Source organism: Suricata suricatta, chromosome 7, assembly GCF_006229205.1.
Source record: "Suricata suricatta isolate VVHF042 chromosome 7, meerkat_22Aug2017_6uvM2_HiC, whole genome shotgun sequence".
In the NCBI taxonomy this organism is placed as follows: Eukaryota; Metazoa; Chordata; class Mammalia; order Carnivora; family Herpestidae; genus Suricata; species Suricata suricatta.
Genome location: NC_043706.1, coordinates 139,091,249 through 139,114,137, shown reverse-complemented (window position 1 = coordinate 139,114,137; position 22,889 = coordinate 139,091,249). Strand labels below are relative to the sequence as shown.

Sequence of the window (22,889 nt, the reverse complement as noted above, 5' to 3'; positions counted from 1 at the left end):
ATCAAATAAAAACCTATATACACACACATGTGCATACACACACCCCAGTAACTCTAAGTCTTTACCTAAACGTACAGTTATTTGGGATCAACAATAGAGCCTATACGAAACATTTGGACCATTTAACCTATAGTGGGTTAGGATTTTTATTGACTCACGGCACATATTTTAAAAATATTACATGCAGCCTGATAGCGTGGTTTGATGGGGCGTGAGAGGGAGGGGTGACCCGCTGGGGGGCCAGCGCGGGCCGGAGTCCGAGCTCTTCAGTCTTCCAGTGTTTCAGCAAAATGCAAGCACAGGCACTCCTTCTGTCTTCTTTTCCCCTGGTCAAAGGAGAAGGCTGCTGTCGATAGAGTGATCTGAAACAGGCAGAGGAATTTGCTGTCAGTCATGGGAAGAAAACAATATTCAGAAAAGAATTCTCATGAGACTGCGTTGCTCGCTCTGATTCATCGCTTAATGTGGCGGCCTGGCTCACCGGCAGCTCAGTTACCCCGCGGCCTGTCGCCTCCAGGCCTCTCCTCCAGAGTCCCCTCGGAAACACAGCCGCAGGAGGGTCAAAGGACCCTTTCTGAGAATGTCCTTAACTAATTCCTTCCTGGAAACAAAACCTTCCTCGTTTTGCCAGGAGACCTGTGTATGTTAAAATGCATGACGTTATTAAGTCTTTCCCGTGGCCCAGATGAATTTACAAAAGGCAACAAATAAAACCAGTTCTTGTCAATACTGTCTTTAAAAAAAAGTATCTTCGTTTTTGTATCCCGCCCCCGCTCTGTTTCAATCAGATCTCCACCATTGTTTGCGGTTATTTATTGGAAGGCCATTATTTCTGTGTGCTCAACGGTAGCACATTTATGGAACTGTGGAGTAGAATCCCTGGTATCTGGACCACCTCAGAAAATCTGAGACGTATTGTCATGGAACTTCCGAAATATCCTATTATGGGATCATTTGGACGTGAGGAGGTAAAGAGAAGAATTCACTGGCTTAGGGACCTCATCTGTCTTCTCAGTGCTCTTGTACTTTAATCATTGGCAACATTCTTTTTCTCTCCAAATTCACTGTATTTATCATGTCTCTATTCTTTGGGCCTTGGCTCTGAGGTCTTTTTTATTTTTTTTCACTTCTATTATTACATTCATTAAATATTTCTCTCCCCAGTCTGGTCAGACGCCCAGTGACAGTAGAGTCTGGACTAATGTTTTGTTGGCATCACTGGGCGCACCTGCATCTGAGCCCGCCCCCAGGCTCTGCTGCGGCTCCTCCTTCTAACCCGACTCCCCATTCCCTTCCGTTTCAACAAAGTCAGGTTCCGCTAGTACTCGAAGAGTCCAGCTTCCCTGCTATCAATTCCTGAAAGACTTTTTTTTTTTAAATAACTTCAGCCTTTTTCTACTTTCTCTGAATTCACCCAGTGGCTGATACATTTGTAGATAACTGGAGACAAAATTGTAGAAAAATGGACAATATATATTCAGTAACCAGTTGTCGATTCCAACTTGATTGAGCATAATGAGGTCGTACGAGGTAGTCTGATGAGAGGGGTAAGGTGTTAAAAATAATGTTTTGTTTGTGGCATGTGAAAAATATAAATAATACCTTTAATATCACTTATAGTAATAAACCCTATTCACCTTTGTTGCATTTCCTTTATCTGAACGTCAGAGCATTTTGTAAATATTTTATAAAAACACAAAGGGACATACTATTTTTAGTTTTCCAGAAGATTCCCTCAGAGTGATATTAGCCACAGTTACAGGAGGAAAGTATTGGTCACTTATTGGGATAAGTCTTATAATACTTTTATGAAAATGGATGGATGTAACATTTTGTAGTTCCAATCATAGAATGCACTGGAAGGTGTTTCCATCTGGTCTCCTTTTTGGACAATGGGAAATGTATGCCAATGCTTTTCTGAAACTTCTGTTTTTCAGCCTAATCTGTGGACTTTGTGGCTGGTGTAGCAGGTCTGCCCTGCTCCGAGTTCATCATCAAAGGCCACGCTGACAGGGCTGTGGGGTGGAGGGCGTCCATGCTGGCCTGGCCTTGCAGGGGGGGCAAAAGCTGCTGTGAGGCCAGCTGCCGATCTGGAGTGAGAGACTCCACAGGCAGATAATCACAGAGCTTCCTGTCTCTTTGCCCTTGACTTCCACCTATGATTTGCCATTGATATATAACCTGGACTTTGGGGGACATTTTTCCTGGTTGGCGATGCTAGACCCTCTTTCCACACAAATTACAAAGGAGCTGTGAGCACAGATCTGCGGCAGGAACTGGGCCACTGCCACAGTTCTCTTAAAAATTTATGCTGTTCCAGGCAGGGAGGGATTTGCCAAATTCTCAACTCATCCAACTGTGTTTTAACTATTACTCCAGAAACGCGCAGACTTCGTGACACTCCCCACGTTACTTTGCCCACCCGCAGAATGACATTCCATCACCAGCAAAGACTCCAACAGGGTTTGCCTCGAAACCACTCACTCAGTAACCTGTGCGAGGTCGACCCGAGCCACAGCATTGTTAGAGGCACAGTGACTTTGATGAGCACCATTACGTGCGCCTCCGTCTCCTCATCTGCAAGATGCAGTTAACTGCGTTCATTTTGGAGGATTGTCGTGAAGTTTACATGAACATGACGTAGGTGAAGGATATTCTGAGTATAAAAAAATACACAAAGTGAGGGATAACTATTATTGGTTGTGGCACAGTCAAGAGTCTTTAAGGTTTTAAAGCTCATTCCCCCTTTCCTTATATGCATCATGACTCCTACTTTCCAGGAAATGATTTTAAAAAATACTTTTGTAATTCAGAGGATTCACTCTGTCCATATAATCTGATAGTTCATTAAGACTCATTTGTAGTATTTTAGTTTTACCAATTTAGTGTAACTGGAGAAGAGGAAAATATTAAATGGCTTGAAGTATGAATTATCAGTATCTCTTCCAGTCTTTTGCTGGACTCTAGAAAATAGGCTTTGCTGCTAGTAGGGTTGTTGTATTCACGGTTTCAAAACTCAATAACCAGAGATTTGCTCTTGATTTTTTTTTTTTGAGGATGTAGTAGATGAGAAAAGCTCTGTAGAAAGAGAAGATATTTCATGTCATGAACAACATGCATTATAGCAGGGGGAGGGGAGAATATATACTTCTCAACCAAAATGTGATATGGAAGCAAAGTTATTTTTTAAAACTGACACATATCATACCTAAATCTATTATTTATCATTTGAAATTACACCGCTTTGGTAATCTCATCACTGTACCATTGTATTCTCCAGTATCAATAAAGGACAGATCGCTTCCTCTAGAAGAAAAGCCTGAAATCGAGATGATAGGACGTCAGCAGGAGCTTGGATTAGACCCTTAGAGTCTGAAAAAGGAGCTTATGCTTTTAAGCAAAGTCAGTAGGGTGATAGATAAGTCTAGGAGGAAGGGGAGGAGGGGGAGGGAGAGGAAGGGGGAGGGGAAGGAAGAGGGGGAGGAGGAGGAGGGGGAAAGGGAGGGGAGGAGTGGAAGGGGAGAAAGAGGAGGGGGGGAGGTGGAAGAGGAGGAGAAAAGTTGAGTGGGAGGGATGACAGCAGAGAAGAATCATGAAACACCAGCGGCCCTGGTGCATATGGTGTAGTTACATTCTTCTTAGTTAAATAACAGAGTCAGGCTTCCAGATTCTAGGAGGCTGCAGGTGGGAATGGAGGCAGTATGTGTTTGCTTCAGCCCGAACCAGAGGGAAGAGAATGTAAGTGGTGAACAGTGACTGGCTCTCTCAGCAGCTGTCTCTCTGGTTTCTGGGCCCAGGGTTCAGAACGATGATCCTGGTAAACATTCAGAGGAGAAAAGTAGAAAGACTGGGGCCTCCCTGAACACAGTTATCGTCTGTCACTGATTGAGTTGCTGGGATCATTTCCTCCCTCCGTTACTTGTCAAGCAGAGGAAGGGGGCCCGGTGTGCTGGCTGTCCCCTGTGTCCCCGTGACTACTGTGTGCTGCTAGTTCCCTTCTGCAAGGACAGTGACTGATTTTTATGCCGAGTTTTCCCTGAGCATCGTGTTCTGTGGGGATAGAACATGACTAGAAAATAGAGCCGGTGGAATGATGTTTCTGTTGTTCCCAATTTAATTTCAGCATCAGGAATTGAGATATGGAAAAAGAAACCAGAAAGGCAAGAGAGGTAATAAGGAAAAAGATCCCAAGAACAGTGATAACACCATCTTATAAAAGCCTGGCACTATGAAAATAAGGCTATATTACCTCTAAAATAATTGTTATATGCCCTGCTTTGGCCATCTATCGCTAAGTAGATAGATGGTCACTAAGTAGCAGTCAAATGCTCTCCCATCCAAGTAGTAACCAGGCCCGACCCTGCTTAGCTTCCAAGATCAGACGAAATGGCACGTTCAGGGTGGTATGGTCGTAAACAAGATGGTCACTAAGTAGCACACTTCCTAAAAGTTTGACAATGTCAAACAGCATTTAATTATTTCACAGTTGTGTAGTTTACAAATTTAGGCAGGGCTCAGCTGGGCCAGGGCTCAACTGTCCTACTCTGCGTGGATGGACGGGGGCTGGTGGTGCCCGGCTGGCAGAGGAGTCCGCGTGTGATGCCTTGGTGGGGGTGGGTGAGAGCATGGATTCAGTTGTGACTCTGAGGGACCACCTACATGTGTCCTCTCCAAGATGGGCAACATCAGAGTAGAGAGCTCCCAGGAAGAACATTCCAAGACACGGAACAGCAGTTGTCTGGTCCAGACCTGGGCCCAGAAACCATCAGAACTTTCTTCCCACTGTTTTCTATTGAGCAAAGCAGTCTCAGGGTCCTACTGGATTTGAGGAGAGGGGGCAGAGACCCCACATGCAGTGAAGGAATATAGAAGAGTCCATGGCCATCTTCAATCCTTCCAAAGCCCTTTCCTTTCTACATATAAACTTAGTGTCCTGTGAGTGTAAGCAGACCTAATAGCTGCATTTTCTCTTCACTTGTAATTATCCATCACTCATCACTGCTTCATCTTCACTGAATCTTTCTTCCAGTGTTCTACTCAGAACAATCATTTCTAGCCCCTTAGTTTTACTTGTTTGGTTCCTACCAGCTGAGCGGACACAACGCCCTCCTAGCTCCTTCATCTGTGTGATTCCCACTTCCCCTACCTTGCCTAGCTTCTCCAAGAAGCCTTCCCTCAAGCACTGGCTTTTATCTCCATTGTGCCTGCCTTCATTCATTCATTCATTCACTCATTCATTCATCTAATTATCTATTCAACAAATATTTACTGAGGTATGAGTAGGTACCCCAGGGAACTTGAGCTGATGATGAATTTGCAGGGCAAACTTACTAACTTTGGAAGCGATGTTGGGGATGTGAGTCTCCAGGTTATGCATGGCAGTGTCATGTTTTGGATTCTCGGCCACTTGCGCACATCATCATTACCCTCCGAGTACAGTCAGGTCAGGCCACAATTAGCTTGCTCTAGCTCCAGGAGACCAGACCTGCAGAGTTTATTCATTTTCTTTGGCCAGCCACTCAGCTCTATCCCTTGCTGACTTTGTGTCAGTAGGAAAAAGAGAAAAATTGCCTGGCTCAGTGAAGTCGGAGGGAGGTTTGAGCAGGGTGGTTAATAGCTAGGGTTGGAATTCAATTTTGAATTTTCCTGCTGTGATGGTTAAATGTGAGGCTTTATACTCACATTTCTCTTTCATTCTTCTCAGCTATATTTTTACTGGAAAATTTGTCCACTGGTCATGAAAGTAACCAAATATAAGAAAATTCAGTATTTTTCTTAATAGCACCAAGCAAGTGGTCTATAAAATATCATGCTTATTTCATGGAGTGAGATCTGGTCCTTGTAGATAACATCCATGGCCATCTCAGATGGAGGTTGCTTTGGAATTACTCCAAATTTCACCACATTAAAGTTTGGTGGAACGAGCCCATATTTCTGCAGCCGCACAAAATAATGTCAGCATTAAATGAATATAGTTATAAATAACAAGCCACATTGAAGCAATAGCCACACTATTTTAATGTTTGCGAATAATCATCTGAAAGTGATTAAAACAACAAAGCATGCTAGGCCGTGATAATGGTGTGTTCATAAGCACGCACAAGAGATGCCACTATGAACTATGACCATTGGCAGTATCACCTGAAAAGATTCAAGGAAGGAAGCCTAATTTCACTTGGAGCGGAACAATAGGAAGGATTTCAAGGGTAAAGATATTGAGAGGAGTGTGTTCTGGGTACGGAGACACACACAAGCAAAGCAAGACTGGGAAACAAGAAATGGTTAAGAAGTGCTAAGGTCTAGGCAAGCCACTAGCAAGATGTGTGTCTTGGAAAGGAAAGAAGGTTCCATGCTGAGGACAACCTCAGATCTCATCCTGATGAGTTTGTTTTTACTTTAGAAAAAGAAATGAGCCACCCCTGAAATTTCTGAGAAAACATGGATATTTGTATAGCTATGATTGAGGAAGATTAATCTTCTGGTCATAGGAAGTAGAGGTTAGCAATATAGTAGGAAGTCATCTTTCCTGCCATATGTTCTAGGAAAGAGGGAGAAGGGATTGGATGGGAGCAGCAACCAAGCAGTGGAAAGGACATGGGAAACTCATTGCCAGCAATAGCCATAAAAGATTTCCAGCCATCTGTTGGTGAGGGGGAGTTGACAGGGTGGGTTGTGCAGTTAGCCAACAAGGTCATAAGGGTGGGGTCACGGGTGTCTCCAAGGTTTAGAACTTTCCCTCTGGGACCATGAGAGGAGATTAAATTAGGACATGAGCGGAATCAACAACAAATATGGCTTTTGACCCAGTGTTTGCTCATTCAAAAATAGTTCATTGTCAGGGCGCCGGCGTGGCTCAGTTGGTTAAGCGCCTGGCTTCCGGCTTTGGCTCAGGTCATGATCTCACAGTTTGTGGGTTTGAGCCCCACATCAGGCTCTGTGTTGACAGGTAGCTCAGAACCTGGAGCCTGCTTCGGATTCTGTGTTTCCCTCTCTCTCTGACCCTCCCCTGCTCGTGCTGTCTCTGTCTCTCAAAAATAAATTAAAAAAAAAAAAACATTTAAAATAAATAAATAAACTCAGGTTATAATCTCACGGTTCATGGGTTCAAGCCCCATATCGGGCTCTGTGCTGACAGTGCTGAGTGTGCTTGGGAATTTCTCTCTCTCCCTATCTCCCTGCCCCTCATCCCTCTTTCTCCTCTCAAAATTAAAATAATAGTAATAATAATTCATTGTGTTCTTCTTTGTGCCAAAATTGTGCTAAAAAGTTTAGCAGCAGAGAGGACTTACACAGCACTTTCTAAGAGAGAAAGGCCAGATTTGAGGAGAAAGGCAGGAGGTATTGTGAGCAGGTCCCAGAATCAGCACAATAGCAGAATCAGAAAGACTCCGCTCCTGTAAACTCCAGGTCATTATTTCTTGCTCACCCTGTGACCCTCATTAGTCATCATGATTATCATCACACATTTTTCGAGTTATTATTTGCCAAGCACCCAGCTATGTGTATTTAAGATATTTAGCCCTCACAGAACCTCTTAGGTACATACTGCTTCCTAGTGTGTATTTCACAAATGGAAACTGAGACTCAGATAAGACAAGGAATTGACAAGTTCGCACAAGTAGTAAACCCCTACTCCTTCAGCAGGAAAGCGGAAATGATACAGTAAGAATGCAGGGAGCCTTGGGGTTTAAAGCAGACATCTATTTTAAACCGTATCCTCTTTATTATCAATCTAGAGCATCTTTAGGACATTTTGTTTCCTAATGAGAACAAAGACAACTGGTGGACAATGACCAAACCTCCTAAATTCTGTGCTTTAACTGGCTAAGCCGATCATTGATGTGTTAATACATTTTTGTATTAGCTCTACTTTCAGGTTACTCAGTAATGTCATGGTGACTAGGATTATCTATACCCTGGTTTGACAGAGCTTACTGAAAGCAGCTTTTGATATAATACTCTAAAGAGGAATATAGAAATATTTATTTTATTCAGCATGTTGAAAACAAAAGGTTGGTTTCGGCTACCAGATATATTCTTCAGAGCCTTAAACTAATGGCCAGTTTCACTAAAATACCATTATATTAAGGATATTAAGATATAAACACATAGGAAAAATGAAGATTTATAATAACAGCTTTGAGAACTGTTTGCCTTATTTCAAACATCAGTCAGTTAAGCATCCAGATTCGGCTCAGGTCGTGATCTCGCAGTTTGTGAGTTCAAGCCCCCATTGGGCTCTGTCAGCACTCAGAGCCTGGAGCTGCTTCAGATTCTGTGTCTCCCTCTCTGTCTCTGCCCCTCCCCCGCTTGTGCTCTGTCTCTCAAAACTGAAATACATGTTAGAAATTTTTTTTAAAAAATTTGGAAAATCTGCTTCTTTGCAGGATAGTTAGAGATCATCCAAATAGCCCATTGAAATATATTAGAAATTTGGAAACCACCCATTTTCCAGAAGACTACACAAACCTTTGTAAGAAGTCTATGAGTACTAAACCAGCGCATCATTCTTAAAAGCCCGGAATGGTGTGTTGCTCTTAAGGTTTCACTGTCCCCTGTATCTGCCTTCCTTGAACGAGCAAATCCTCTCTATCTAGAGGTACAATTAGCTCTAACTGCTTTCTCTGTGGGTGGTTCATGCGCTTGAAGTCTTTTACTTCCAAAGAACCTAGATTATGTTGGAGTAAAGGTATATTTGCCTCCTCCCCTGTGGCTGCACTTGAACTTCACAAAACCATCATGTCGTTTGGAGTCCTTGGAAATCTACAAGAGATGTTCCAGCCTTAACGTTCTGTTGGACGGGGGCTGAACCTTTAAGGATGTTCTGAGAACAAACTTTCTGTAGCTTCTGAAATTACTCAAACGTATCAGCCCTCGAAGCCTCAGGTTTAGGAGAAAAGAGATATCCAGCAAAATAACCTTAGTTCTTCTCTTTGATATTCGATTTTCAGTCATGCGCAGAGCGATCGGAAATGGATGGAAGTAAACAGAAACTAGCAGACTCCCTTGTATCTTAGCTTTACCCTCTCATTACAAAAAGTGCCTTTTTTTAGCTTAAAAAGAAAAGTCAGTTTTATAGTAAGATTGTTTTGAACAGCTCAAGCTGTGCCTTGTAGTTCCTCGGGGCATCCATGAGCTCAGTGGTGATGCTCTTCACAAAAGAGAAACAGCCAAGAAAATGCTGAGATCTGGCCCTCCGGGGGCCACCTCCATCCCACCCTCTCCTCTTGTTTTTTAAACATGGCCGAGTTCCGACTCAACGTAGCCATAAAACTCTCCTGGTGGCATTTGAGAGGCTTTTAAAAGTACGCCCCTCATAATATGTTCTATTACAGTGGTGATTGTTATTGTTGTTATTTCTTACTTTGTAGCAAGAGTGAAGTCTCCCTTGGGGTATATTGAGAATGGATTGAGGATACCAACCATAGATCACAGTAGTCCACTTCATTTTCTCCCATAAAGGCCAGTTTCGCTTGCTGTCTGGAATCCTGGTTGGCAATGTTCTCCTCTGGAAGAAGCCATTGTTCTGACCCTGGAGGCAGAGAAATGGGGAATGGAACTGAGTTGGCAGTGAGACAGCATTGTGAGGCATCAGCTCTATTTAAGAGTTAACATGATCATTTCCCTATTGTCTTGTAGATCCACTTAGTGGGGATTTAGAATTCTGTTTCCCAAATGAGTCCACAGTGCTTGGAATAGAGTAAAGCAGACTTTTTCAGGGTAAATCCTTGACAGAGGATTATGCTCCTGGAACAAACATAGGAGAAAAGTGGACAGGTCATTGGATCTGTCTGCCCTTCTTTATTAGGACCACATGAAAGCCATAGTATCATTGACCTTCCCATAGCCTCCCCTCAAAATTTACATACACCTTCTGGAAGCTTTTCCTCACCATCATGTGAGTCTCCAACTCATGTGTAACAGAAATTGCTATTTTCAAACTTTTTGTTTCAGTCTTGCCTAAAACAATGCTGTAATTTTTTAAAAATTTATTTATTTTGAGATAGTTTGTGCAGGTGTACACGCACATCTGAGTGGAAGAGAGGCAGAGAGAGACAGAGAGAGAGAGAAGCCCAAACAGACTCCTCATTGACATGGGGTTTGATCTCATGAACTGTGAGATCAGGACCTGAGCTGAAATCAAGGATCAGACGTTTAACTGACTGAGCGATCCAGGCATTCCATCCCAAAGCTATCATTTGATTATATATTTTTGCCACTTGCCAACAGGTCACCATATTTAAAAATGTTTAGTAGTAAATATATTTGCCTTTGTTCTCCTGGATCACCTACTTGTAAGCAATACAATTAGCATATGCTGTATTTTTATTTCTAAATTGTAATGGCACAAACTTTTCCTGGACTCAAACATTTTCACCACTTTCCAGGCTCTGTCATGTAGGCACTCAAGACCAAATGCATTAGGTTCTTTCACTCCAGACTTCCCATCTTGTCATCATGCTGTGGTCTCTGCCACCGATGGTTATAACTTCTGCTTTTCTGGGCATCATTGTGTTTTTACTGGTGACCAGCTCAGATGACCTTAACACGGGCACTGGGGATGGTCAATGTTTCCCAGTTTTTTCCATCATAGCTAAAAGAAGCAGAGTTTAACTTTTACCAGACTTGATTAAATGCTTGGAGAAGTAATACAGGAAAAATAATCAGTAGGTGCTTTAGAAGCTTTACATAAGTGCCACATCTTACTGCGTCTCAGAATCCTTGCCAAACCCATGTTGGTCTCCAGGGCTGGTAGACCTGTCCACCATATGCATGGGCATGTCTAGATACCCCTTCTCTTCCCAGAGTCCAGGCCCCAGCATTCCCTGGTCCCAAAGGATAGGGCTTTCTCTCTCCCCTCTGTGGAGGTCCAACTCACTTGAGATTAGTGCATTCATTCCCTCTAGTCATAAGCAGCAACTTTTTTTTTTTTTTTTTTTTTACAAAAGGAAACCTTAACTTCCAAAGCCTGAATAAAACATTTCCAAGTGGTGCACTGCACAAGGGTGCCCATGTCTAAGAAGACAGCATGCTTGGTGTCTTCATATGGGTACTTGTCTGAGAGCCAGAGGCCACACTTTCCAGGTCCCTACGTGTAGGTGGGATCAAGTAACAAGTTGACATGTTACGTGTTACCTTCCTCATCAGTGCAACAGGAAGTGCATGTGGTTTGTCCACTCTGCTTCTTCCCTTCTGTTGGCTGGACACAGAGCACTGAAGACCCAGGGATTCATAAAGTCACAAGATCCAAGAAGTTTGGGTTCCCAAATCTCTCTGGAAAAGAAAGGCACCAGCTGACCAGAACATTTGTGGGGCCATTTTGGAGGCATGAGACGTTTATAGTTGACTCTAATGACTTGGGTTTGAACTGTATGGGTCCACTTATACATGGTTTTTTTTTTTTTATATAAATGTAGGACAGAGCTCTAAATGTATTTTCTCTTCCTTATTTTTTAGTAACATTGTTTGGTTACTCTGTTGTAATAATACAATATATAATACATTTACAAATACGTGTTCATCAACTATGTTATCAGTAAGACATCCAGTCAACAGTAGGCTATTGGTAGTTAACTTTTGGGGCGTTGAAAGTTGTCCATGGATTTTCAGTTGTGTGGGGGTTGGGACCTCTAACCCCTGTGTTATTCAACGGTCAACTGTATATCTTAAGAAAGTGAAATTTTACTTTTTGTTGTTGTTGTTAGAGTTGTTAGTGTGAATAGTACTAATTCAGTCTGAAATATCTTCATTGGGAACTTTCCTTCCATTCAGGGCACTTGAGAAAATACTTTGTAGGCATTTGCCTTCTATCAGGATAGCTTAAGAGCACCCTCTGTAGTGGTCTTTTACAGATAAGAAAAGCAAAAACAAAAAACGATATCAACATCAACAACAACAACAAATACGAATCCAGGGATCTGCCTCCAATGACAAATTACAGTTTTTATTATAAACTGCAGAAATTCTTAGGGCACCTGGGTGGCTCCGTCATTTGAGCATTTGACTCTTGATTTCAGCTCAGGTCATGATCTCATGGTTTGTTAGGTGGAGCTCCACGTCTGGTTCCACACTGGGCATGGAGCCTCTTAAGATTCCTTCTCTCCCTCTCTCTCCCCCCCCTCCCCCTCTCTCTCCCTATTTCCTCCCTTCCCTCTTTTCTCTCTCCCTCTTCCCCTCCCCCTCCCTCTCTCCATCTCTCTCTCCCTATCCTCCTTTGCCCTTCCCCCATAGCTTGCTCCTGTGCTCATGCACTCTCTTAAAATACATAAATAAACATTAAAAACACAAAAATGCAGAAATTCTTACTTTACTTGAAGCATTCCAGCTTCAAGAGTCCAGGGTCCCTTTATGCCTATAACCTTACTTATTAAATTAATACTAATCCTTCTTTGCTCAATTTTACTCGGAGTTAAATTATATACTTATTCTTTGTCTTAAAAAAAAGGATCCATTTCCCAAACACTTTGAGTTTTTTTTCCCTAATCATCCTCAATTCTTGACCTTTGCCTCAATTGTGGAGCCCCAAAGCCTGGCATGTCTGGAAGCTTTGTGTCACTTACTGAACGCGATGGGGTGCCGGCCCTCAGGATGCGGGTGCAGACCGTCTGAGATGGATCCGGCTGCCCTGCGTCCCAGGGGCAAGGAAGAAAATGGTCCCGCTCGGATGGGATTGGCCATGAGAAGAGGGACTCTTTCAGGAATAAATGTGATTTGGAGGAATGTTCATCTTGGGAAGAAAGCCTTTTTGAAAAAGATAGGAAGTGAGATAAGGATGGTCTCAGAGTTCAGGAAAATAAGAACTGATTTTCATAGGGCTCGAATGAATAAACCATCTCATTGCTTTATAGTCACACCATGGGGATGGCAGGATAATAGAATTTGGGAACCGAAGTGGAGGCATGAGGACTGTTCTGACCCCTGGGTCTACCCAGAGGCCCTGGGACCCAGCTGCTGTTCAGCCACCTGCCAGTTCAAATATATACGGATTTATTAAATGTAGGACTTGGGAGGGGAAGGTCTTTAAAAACTTACTACATTCTATTTTAGGCTTCTTAGCAATAAAAATAAATCCTTTAAAAATACTTTTTATTTTATTTTTTTTATTTTGAGAGAGAGCACGAGCGTGGGCATGTGTGAGCAGAGGAAGGCAGAGGCAGAGACGGGGGAGAAAGAGAAAATCCTGCGTAGGCTTTGTGTGTCGGCTTCGTGCTCAGCATAAACCCCAGTGCGGGGCTCAGTCTCACGACTCTGGGATCATGACATGAGCCAAAATCAAGAATCAGATCCTCAACCAACTGAGCAACCCAGGTGCCACTAAAAATACTTTTTAAATAAAGATAATTGGAAGTTGTAATTTTATTACCCTATACTCTCCCAAGCCTTTTATACTACTTTTTAATGAAGCTATGAATAGTAAAGCTTACTCCTAATGAACACATTTTCTCAGCACAGTTTTTAAAATTGGTCTTCCAGTTTGACTTTTTTCCTTTTCAGGTACAGTTGAATTTAACACACGGATGAATTAGTGTGACTGTCACCATTAACCAGGCCTCAGAACTCTGCCCCACCCCAAATCCCTGGTGCTATCCCTTTACAGTCACCCTCTCTCGTACCCTAACCCTAACCCACCAATCTGTTCTCCATACCTGTACTTGTCTTCTTGACAATGTCACGTTAATGGAAACATACAGTAATAGCCTTTAAGACTTGCTTCTTGCCCTCAGTGTTTTGCCTTGGGATCCATCTGCGTTGTTGTGTTTATACAAAGACGGTTCCTTTCAGTGCTCAGTGGAGCTCACTGTATACTCATTCCATAGGGTGTTTGGCTACCTGCTCATGGAAGGACATTTAGTTTGTGTCTAGTTTGTGGCAGTTAGGCATTGAGCTGCTGTAAGTTTTCATGTGCAGGGTTTTGAGTGAACATGGGTCTCCATTTCTTTCTCTCTTCTGGAATTTGGTCCTTTTGTCCATTCTTCCATTTTGAAATTTTCTTCTGAGACATTCAGATGTCTGTTATGCTCCTCTAAGTCTCTGACTTCACGGTTGCTTTTTTCTTCCTTTTACTTAGTAATAAGTTAAAAAATTCTTTTCATACTTCATTTATTTCTATTTTTTTCTTGCCGATTGCATCTTCAAGTGCAGTTTTTATGCGAATAAACTTGAAGTTTGGGTAATTATGCTTAAACTCAGACCCATGGGTAAAAGTGTGAATTTTGATCCACTCAAGGTCAACTTCAGAGACAGGCATAGAGTGAAATGTGGACTGCATTCATCCATGTTTAGGAATTTGCCGGTAAAAACTATGCAGAAGAAAAGCAGCATAGGGATCGAGGAAGCATTAAATGTAAGTTGATAAGAGAAGAACACCAGGGAGTCATGGATAATGAAAAGTTGGTGGGGTCAATAGATTGAAGGGTCTGATGAGGCTGAAGAATATTTTTTAACTTTTTTTAAGTTTACTTATTTATTTTGAGAGAGAGGTGGGTAGGGAGGGAAAGAGGGAGAGAAAGCAGGGAAGGGACAGAAAGAAAATCCCAAGCAGGCGCTCCACACCATCAGCATAGAGTCCACCTCGGGGCTTGATCCCAGTAACTGTGAGATCATGACTTGAGCCTAAATCAAGAGTCAGACGCTTAACTGACAGAGCCACCTAGCCACCTTGGTTGAAGAAATTTTCAGGTGAGGTTACAGGAGGAATTGGTCTCTGGGGGACAACAGTGATCAGAGGGTGCTTGAGGATTAGCAAGATTCTGGCCCAGGTATTGGTAACAACAGACCTAAGTCAGTAGTTCTCTATGTAATGGAATCAGCTGGGAAACATTTTAACTACACACATGCATATCCCTCCCTTAGAAAGGCCTTGGATGGGGCCAGAGCTACTGCCAAGAGTCAAAAAGCTATACTGTGCTGTGTCACAGTGGGGGAGGTGGACAAAGCAGAGGGGAGGGTGAGACCATTCGAGAGAAGAAAAAGAGATGGAGATGAAACTATGTGAATGTTTTACATGAATATTGAGGCCACAAAATATGACATGAGGTATAGCATTGGAAGGTTGGAAAAGAGTCATGAGGCTGTCCAAGAGGGCACCGAGTTGTAGTAAGGAGGGGTTGAAGGTGAGCCCTGACATTCGGCTCTCACCCAGTCTTAGCCGCAGAGGTTAATTCACAGAAGTAATGCCTCCAAAGGGAAGGACCACAATATTGGCTGTCTATTGAATCATGAGTCGATGTTTGAATCACTGTCACTTATTAGGCAATGATTTTTCTTGAAATGTGAGTAATTTCTTCATTGACATCAAGCAATTTTGGAAGGTGGGTCATTATTGCCTTTTTGACTAAGTAGGTCCAAAATTCACTGAAACACTTCTTTTGAATAATTTTCAAATGAAGAGTCCACTTTATTTGCAGGCATTTTCAAGAATGCTGATGTGTTTTCAAGACAAAATCACAAAACAAAGTATTTCCAAATACCCATTTTCAAAGGATTCTCTTCAAAGCCAAGTTGTTTGGAAAAAAAAATGAGCGGGAGGCACTTTTGTGCTTGGCAAAAATTATACCAATTCTGATGGTACAGAAAACTTTTTGTTTTTTTTCTGAAATACTTGGTAGGCTGCATTTCTACTGAGAGCCCTGTGACATCACAGGGAAAGGCCAGCCGCTACCCCGTGTGGCATTATTAGGCACATTTTGTAAAGGTTCCTCTTTCCATGACACTGCCACCACCTGGATTTATTTTAATGGAGATGTGTGAATCTACAAATTATGAATCATAATTAAAATTGTTTAGTGCGTCCCCTATGGAGTCACACATGATGACCTTGAAAAGGTTAGGGAATTAATTAAAAGGAAAGCGAGTAACTGAGTTTCATGATACGTTTAAGGTTTGTACTGTGAGTTAAACTGTGAAACCTTGGGATTCAAATAATGTTCATGGTCACTCCCTGTCTCCTCCAAACCATTGGAGAAAAGTCTACCACATATAGGAGCCTTGATTTTATAGAAATAACAATAGATGCTTATATACAGCACCTTTTATCTCTGACTTCAACTTTTTACTGAAGTCTTACATAAAAAACCTTGTGCTACATGACTTCGCTTTCCTTTGCTGCCTCTGCAATCACTGCGCTTTAGTCTTTTTCTCTAAACAAGAGCGCTATCCCGTTAGCGGTACAGTCACCCATCATGACCAGTAAATATTTTCTAATCCAAGAAGCTGTTTATATGAAGACACATCCTTTATAGTAAAACTTTAATTAATAAGTTAAAATCAGGGGCGCCTGGGTGGCTCCGTCGGTTAAACCTCTGACTTTGGCTCAAGTCAGATCTCACGTTCGTGGGTTCGAGCCCCGCGTCGGGCTCTGTGCTGACAGCTAGCTCAGAGCCTGGAGCCTGCTTCCGGTTCTGTGTCTCCTTCTCTCTCTGCCCCTCTCCCTCTCATGCTCTGTCTCTCTCTGTATCAAAAATAAATAAAAAACATTAAAAAAATAAGTTAAAATCAATAATTTTGTAAAATCATTTACAAAAATTTTTGCTACCTACCTGAATGTAAGAGAATATATAAAAATACCGCAAGCCGACACATCTGAGCATCACCGATATCTAACATTACACTAACCTTTCTATACTGTATCCATTCTAATATTTGCTTCTTAAATTCTTTAGTAATACTTTCCATACATCTTTCAAGAATAAATTCGACAAATGTATTCCAAACCTATTGCCATGTCATTTTCTGTGTGTGGTTTCAACCACTTTTGTTGCAGTAGGAAGAAATATTCTCTAAAGTAGACAGTTTCACTATTAAAGAACAAACAGCAACAGCAAAAAAAAACAAAAAACAAACCAAAAAAAAACCCCACCAAAAAAACCCAAAAAGAGACTTCTCCATTATGGTTGTTAAATTCTGGGAAAGTTTTAAAGTACTGAGATAAATGTCACATGACTTAAGACTTTGTAGAAGTTTATTTTCATGTTTGAAAGTCTTGCTAGTGTAGATGGCTTTATCCAATTATTAGTTGAAATCCCCTTAGAGAGATATTTATTATTCCTAACTGTGGATGTAAATCTCTATGCCAAATAATTATCATTTTTTCATCATTTCAAGTTGAAAATTGTAGTTCTTATCCCTGTTTTTACTTCATAATGGGACACATGAACAGAACATACTGAATAAGGAAATATCTGAACTCTCACGTCCTTTCTGCTTTATTGTGCTTATTAGGATTCTCTTAGTTTTTACAGTTTCTTTGCAGGGAACACTCGAAATCGTTTGTTTTGGGAAGATTCGTTCAGTGAAGCCTAGAGAGCATATTTCACTCAGTCCTACAGGTGTAAACCAGTGTTATATATTTGCAGCCATTGGAGAGAAAACAGATTTACACTCATGGAGGCACATGGCCAGCCCTGTGTGAGATAGAAACACATTTTCTCACCAGAAAACACGGCTCTCTGCACATCTCAGGGACATGCAGTCTAATGAGGGTGCCAGTGTCCATCTGTATGGCTGAGTAGTTGTAATTCTTAATTTCATTTTGTTTTCAAAAAGTAAAAATTACATAAATAGAAACATCCTTTTTATTTCTCTGATATGCCAGCAGCTTAGTTTAGAGAATGTCCGTCTACAGGACAAAGGGAGCTGAGAAGTTGCACAAGGGTACTGTGCTGGTATATGAGCCCCTAACAGTATATACTTGGAGGACCAGGGGCTTACCTGTCCGCATCCTGGGATGGACTAAACTAACTAATGGAACCTCCTGTATCTGCTCTGTGAATCCCAATATAAGCCAGATTTCATGATTGAGATGACCATTTTCCATTCTGCCGCATGCCATGAATTTCCCTTGCATCTTGAAGAATTCACGTGCAGATTCCGTAGGTTCATAATGGGGCCTGTGAGTATTCATTCCTAGCAAGCTTCTGGTTAGTGCTGATGCAGCTGGTCTGTCACCACATTTATGAATGAAAAAAGTTTAGACACGATGTCTTTAAACCATGCTTGGCGTTTGTGTAAATAAAGGTTTATTGGAACACAGTCCATTAATTTATACATTGTCTAGTGCCTCATTCCCTGCTGCACTGGGGGAGTTGTGTACTTGCAACAGGGACCCTATGACATACAAAATCTGAAATATTTATTATCTGACACTTGACATAAAAGGTTTGCTGACCCCTTGCTTACATACTAACTGTGTATTTTTTATATGGATTCACACATGGATAGTCATCCATCTAGATTCCTGTGCATACCACAGGTTCAGAAAAAGTGGAGGAGTAATTTCATCACTTTATTCTATGGGCTAAATAGTAAGAATATTCACTTATGAGGATATTTGTTATTTCAGTGAAATTGGAAATTATAGAAAGCAGGACAGTAAAACAAATTACTTGAAAAAGTATTGCTATTGATCGTGAAATCATGAAGTTCAAAGATAGCCCTACATCAAAAGTTACATACCCAGCACTTTAAGGTCACAAAAAGTAAGGTGAAAGTCTGAAACATTTAAGTTAAATTATATTAAATAATGAGAGTTGGGTTTAACTGTTATTTAACACAGTGTTGGAAGTCGTAGCCTCAGCAATCTGACAATACAGAGAAATAAAAGGCGTCCAGATCAGCACGGAGGAAGTCAAAGTCTCCCTCCTAGCAGGTTACCTGATACTCTATGTGGAAAACCCAAAAGACTCTACCAAAAAACTGCAAAACTGGCCCATGAATTCAGCAGACTCTCAGGATATAAAGTCAATGTACAGAAATCAGTTGCATTTCTTTACACATGTAATGAAGCAGCAAAAAGAGAAATTAAGAAATTGATCCCATTTATAATTGCAGGAAAAACCATGAAATACCTAGGAATAAACCTAACTAAAGAGGTGAAAAATCTATCCACTGATAACTATAGAAAACTTATGAAAGAAATTGAAGATGATACCCCCCCAAAAAAGGAAAAATATTCCATGCTCATGGGTTGAAAGAACAAATATTGTTAAAATATTGATACTACCCAAAGGAATCTACATATTCAATGCAATCCCTATCAAAATAATCCCAGCATTCTTTGCAGAGCTAGAACAAACAATCCTAACATTTGTGTGGCACTGGAAAAGGCCCCGAGTAGCCAAAGTAATCCTGGAAAAGAAAGCCAAAGCAGGAGGCATCAAGCTGTATTATAAAGCTCTAATCATCAAGACAGTACGGTGCTGGCACAAAAACAGACAGAATAGAAGAACCCACAAATAGATCATAATCGAGAACCCACAAACGGATCCACAAATGTATGGCTAACCAATCTTCAACAAAACAGGAAAGAATATCCAATGGAATAAAGAGTCTCTTCAGCAAATGGTATTGGGAAAACTGGACAGCGACATGCAGAAGAATGAACCTGGACCACTTTCTTACACTATACACAAAACTAAACTCAAAATGGATGAAAGACCTAAATGTTAGATAGGGAAAAATCAAAATTCTAGAAGAGAAAACAGGCAGCAACCTCTTTGACCTCAGCTGTATCAACTTCTTACTTGACATGTCTCTGGAGGCAAGGGAAACAAAAGCAAAAGTGAACTATTGGGACCTGATCAAGATAAAAATTTCTGTACAGTGAAGGAGACAATCAGCAAAGCTAAAAGGCAGCCGGCAGATTGGGAGAAGATATTTACAAGGGACATATCAGATAAAGGGTTAGTACCCAAAATCTATAAAGAACGTATCAAACTCAACACCCAAAAAGCAAATAATTCAGTTAAGAAATGGGCAAAAGACATGAATAGACACTTCTCCAAAGAAGACATCCAGGTGACTGATACATGAAACAGTGCTCAACATCACCCATCATCAGGGAAATACAAATTAAAACTATAATAGGATACCACCTGACACCCGTCAGAATGGCTAAAATTAACAACTCAAGCAACAGCAGATGTTGGCAAGGATGCAGAGAAAGAGGGATCCTTTTGCACTGCTGGCGAGAATAAAAACTGTTGCGAACACTCTGGGAAACAATATGGAGATTCCTCAAAAAATTAAAACTACCACTACCCTATGACCCAATAGTTGCACTGTTGCACAGGAGTGCTGTTTCAAAGGGGCACATGCACCCCAGTGTTTATAGCAGTGCTATCAAGAATAGCCAAAGTATGGAAAGAGCCCAGATGTCCATCAACTGATGAATAGATAAATGTGTGTGTGTGTGTGTGTGTGTGTGTGTGTGTGTGTGTGTGTGTGTGGAATATTACTTGGTGATCGAAAAGAATGAAATCTTGCCATTGGTAACAGTGTGGTTGGGACTAGAATATATCATGCTGCATGATAAATATATGACTTCGCTGATGTGGAATTTAAGATGCAAAACAGATGAACATAAGGGAAGGAAGCAAAATTAATATGAAAACAGGGACGGGGACAAACCATAAGAGACTTAAATACAGAGAACAAACTGAGGGTTGCTGGAGGGGCTCTGGTTGGGAGGACGGGCTAAATGGGCAAGAGGCATTAAGAAAGACACTTGTTAGGATGAGCACTAGGTGTTCTATGTAAGCGATGAGTCACTAAATTCTATTCCTACAATCATTATTACACTCTGTGTTTTATATGTTATATATACTTGGATATAAATTTAAAGAAACAAATTAATCTAAAAAAAGAATTGGGTTTAATATCTTCTTCTAGCTAAGTATGTCACAGTAGAATTTTAAAATGAAACTAAGCTATAAAGTGAAATTCAACACATAGCAGTGGTCTGCTGTGTATTATCATAGGTTTTGAAATTTCATTTTCATGCTATATAAACTGATAGGCATACTTAACTGGTGAAATTAGTTGACAGGACACATCTTCATGACAATTACTACGTTAGAAACGTTCCAGTGCACACCTCGAACCAGCATTTTCTGTCCTCACTGTGCATTTCATGAAACTCTAAAATATGTTGGGTGGCGTACAGTACCATTGATCCATTATGAAAAATATTCCCTAGAAGGAAGTGCTTTCAGAAATAATCAAGCAGATTAGTTTTATTTGCCAGTGATTTTACTGCTATGTATAATGTCACTTTACTGACTCTGTAGGTTGAAATTTCAAGAGTAAAAAAAAAAAATTATTCTATCATTCTCCGTTATGTCAGTGTTTTTTAGTTACTACTTCCAGATAGATGGTGGTAGTGTTGTGGCACAGATGGGAAGTCTCTAAAGCATATGATTGAGTCACAGTTCAGAAAATTTATTTGATTATGCTTGTCTACCAAAAATGCTTGTTGAATATTTTGGTTAAATATTAAATTTAATTGTATTTTTTTTCTTGAGAGGATGGATGGGTGGATGGATGCACAGAGACATTGAATGACAATTAGATAGATAGATGACATAAGGCACAATCTAAGGTAATATGAATAACTACCCAGACTTATTTCATCATTCCGTCTTATTCATCAATCTTCACATAATTTTGCTTTAGTAAAAAAAAAAATGAGAAAAATAACTAAAACACACTTGACTTCAATGTCTTTACTTTCTTCCACAGTAATTAAAACTTGATAAACCTGGAGGTTGACCTTTATTTGATTTAATTCTCAAATGCAGAATTCCCCTCAAATGGGGGTCTTGGGGAAGAGTTGGCTGAAATGGGAATGAGCTCATTCTGGTAAGCCACCTTTCCTGGAGGGAAGCCTGGAAGGAGGCTGCTGGCTCGGGAGCCCAGTGTGTTTCCTGCCTGTCTGGGGAGGGGGGCGGGCATGCTCCTTGCCCTTCCCAAGCAGCCGCCTGGCCCCACGCCAATGCTCAGTGCATTCATGGACTTTGACATCAGAAACTACATCCTTTCATACAGTGAAAAAATGCCAATCTGAGAATACAGAAGATAGAATAACAAATATAAGGAAAGTAAAGGGTAGCCTACAAGCCTGTTCTTCACATGACTAGAGGTACTGAATTGGCCCTCCAAAGCACAGGGCAAGGAGTTTTTTGTTGTGTTTTGTGTGTGTGCGTGTGTGTTGCTTTTTCCATTTGCTGTTCCATTCTAGAATGAAGTAAATTAACAAGGCCTTCTATGGCTATTCTAAATAATCTGTTAACTATATGGGTGACCATCTGTCCACCAACAGCATTCACAGATTTAAACAAGTAGGCTAGAACGGTAGTTGTGTAGATGTTCGATTCCCAGCTCTGTGTCCCAGTATGCCTGTACTATGTGGCCAGCTACCCTTCTCCTCAACATCAGGTAAGAAGCTGTCTTAGGCCAGGTGATCTAGAACATTCCAAACTTGGGAGAAAGAGAATAAACTGTCTAAAACAAAGCAGTGATGACTGAAAACAGACCATGACTTTCTGAGTCTCAAGCTCTTTATCTGTAAAGTGAGACTAATATTCTTAGTCCTTCCCATTTTTGGCATCGTGAGGCCCTGTCTGTTTACATTCTGTGACATGTGACCTTAAATGACTGAATTACAATTTTCTAGGAGACAGTACAGTGTCACTTTACTTTTTTTTTTTTTAACTTGTTGATCATTATATCCTCATGGACCTTAATAAAGTTTGGCAAAGCTCTTCTCTTTTGACCTTGCCTCTCATGTAATTTGGGATCAATCCATGTTTGCCAAGTCTAAGGATCTGGTCATCTGTGAGGCGTAAGCTATGTTAAACCAACCCAGGCTCACTCTGGGAAGCATTGGGCTGATCAGACTGACCTCTTCCTCTGTGTTTGAATCTCATTTTTCTGATGCTTGCAATTCACGCAGATTTATGTGCAACCTGTTTCACCAAAAAAGGCTGGGGCGGTGTGGAACCCTTTCTACGCCTCTAAATACAATTCGATTATTGTTAGCAAGTTTGCAGTGGATCCAGCATCTGGGTCTGTTTCCACCAGCTGCCTGACTGCTGATGTGTTCCCAAATAGGG

General features: G+C 41.2%; 1 protein-coding gene and 1 long non-coding RNA gene across 2 annotated transcripts in view; one reads left to right on the top strand and one right to left on the bottom strand.

Annotated features, from left to right (window-relative positions):
• PRKN (parkin RBR E3 ubiquitin protein ligase) overlaps positions 1-22,889 on the top strand; it is a gene marked incomplete at its 5' end in the record, with an annotated part of 1,091,762 nt that overhangs the window by 594,400 nt on the left and 474,473 nt on the right. The gene's annotated exons all lie outside the window — the stretch shown is intronic.
• LOC115296062 overlaps positions 276-22,889 on the bottom strand; it is a 29,413-nt gene continuing 6,799 nt past the window's right edge. Inside the window, exons 2-3 of the long non-coding RNA XR_003910712.1 lie at positions 9,424-9,532; positions 276-362 (exon numbers count right to left, since the gene is read on the bottom strand). This is a non-coding gene — a long non-coding RNA (uncharacterized LOC115296062). The remainder of the gene's footprint in view (positions 363-9,423; positions 9,533-22,889) is intronic.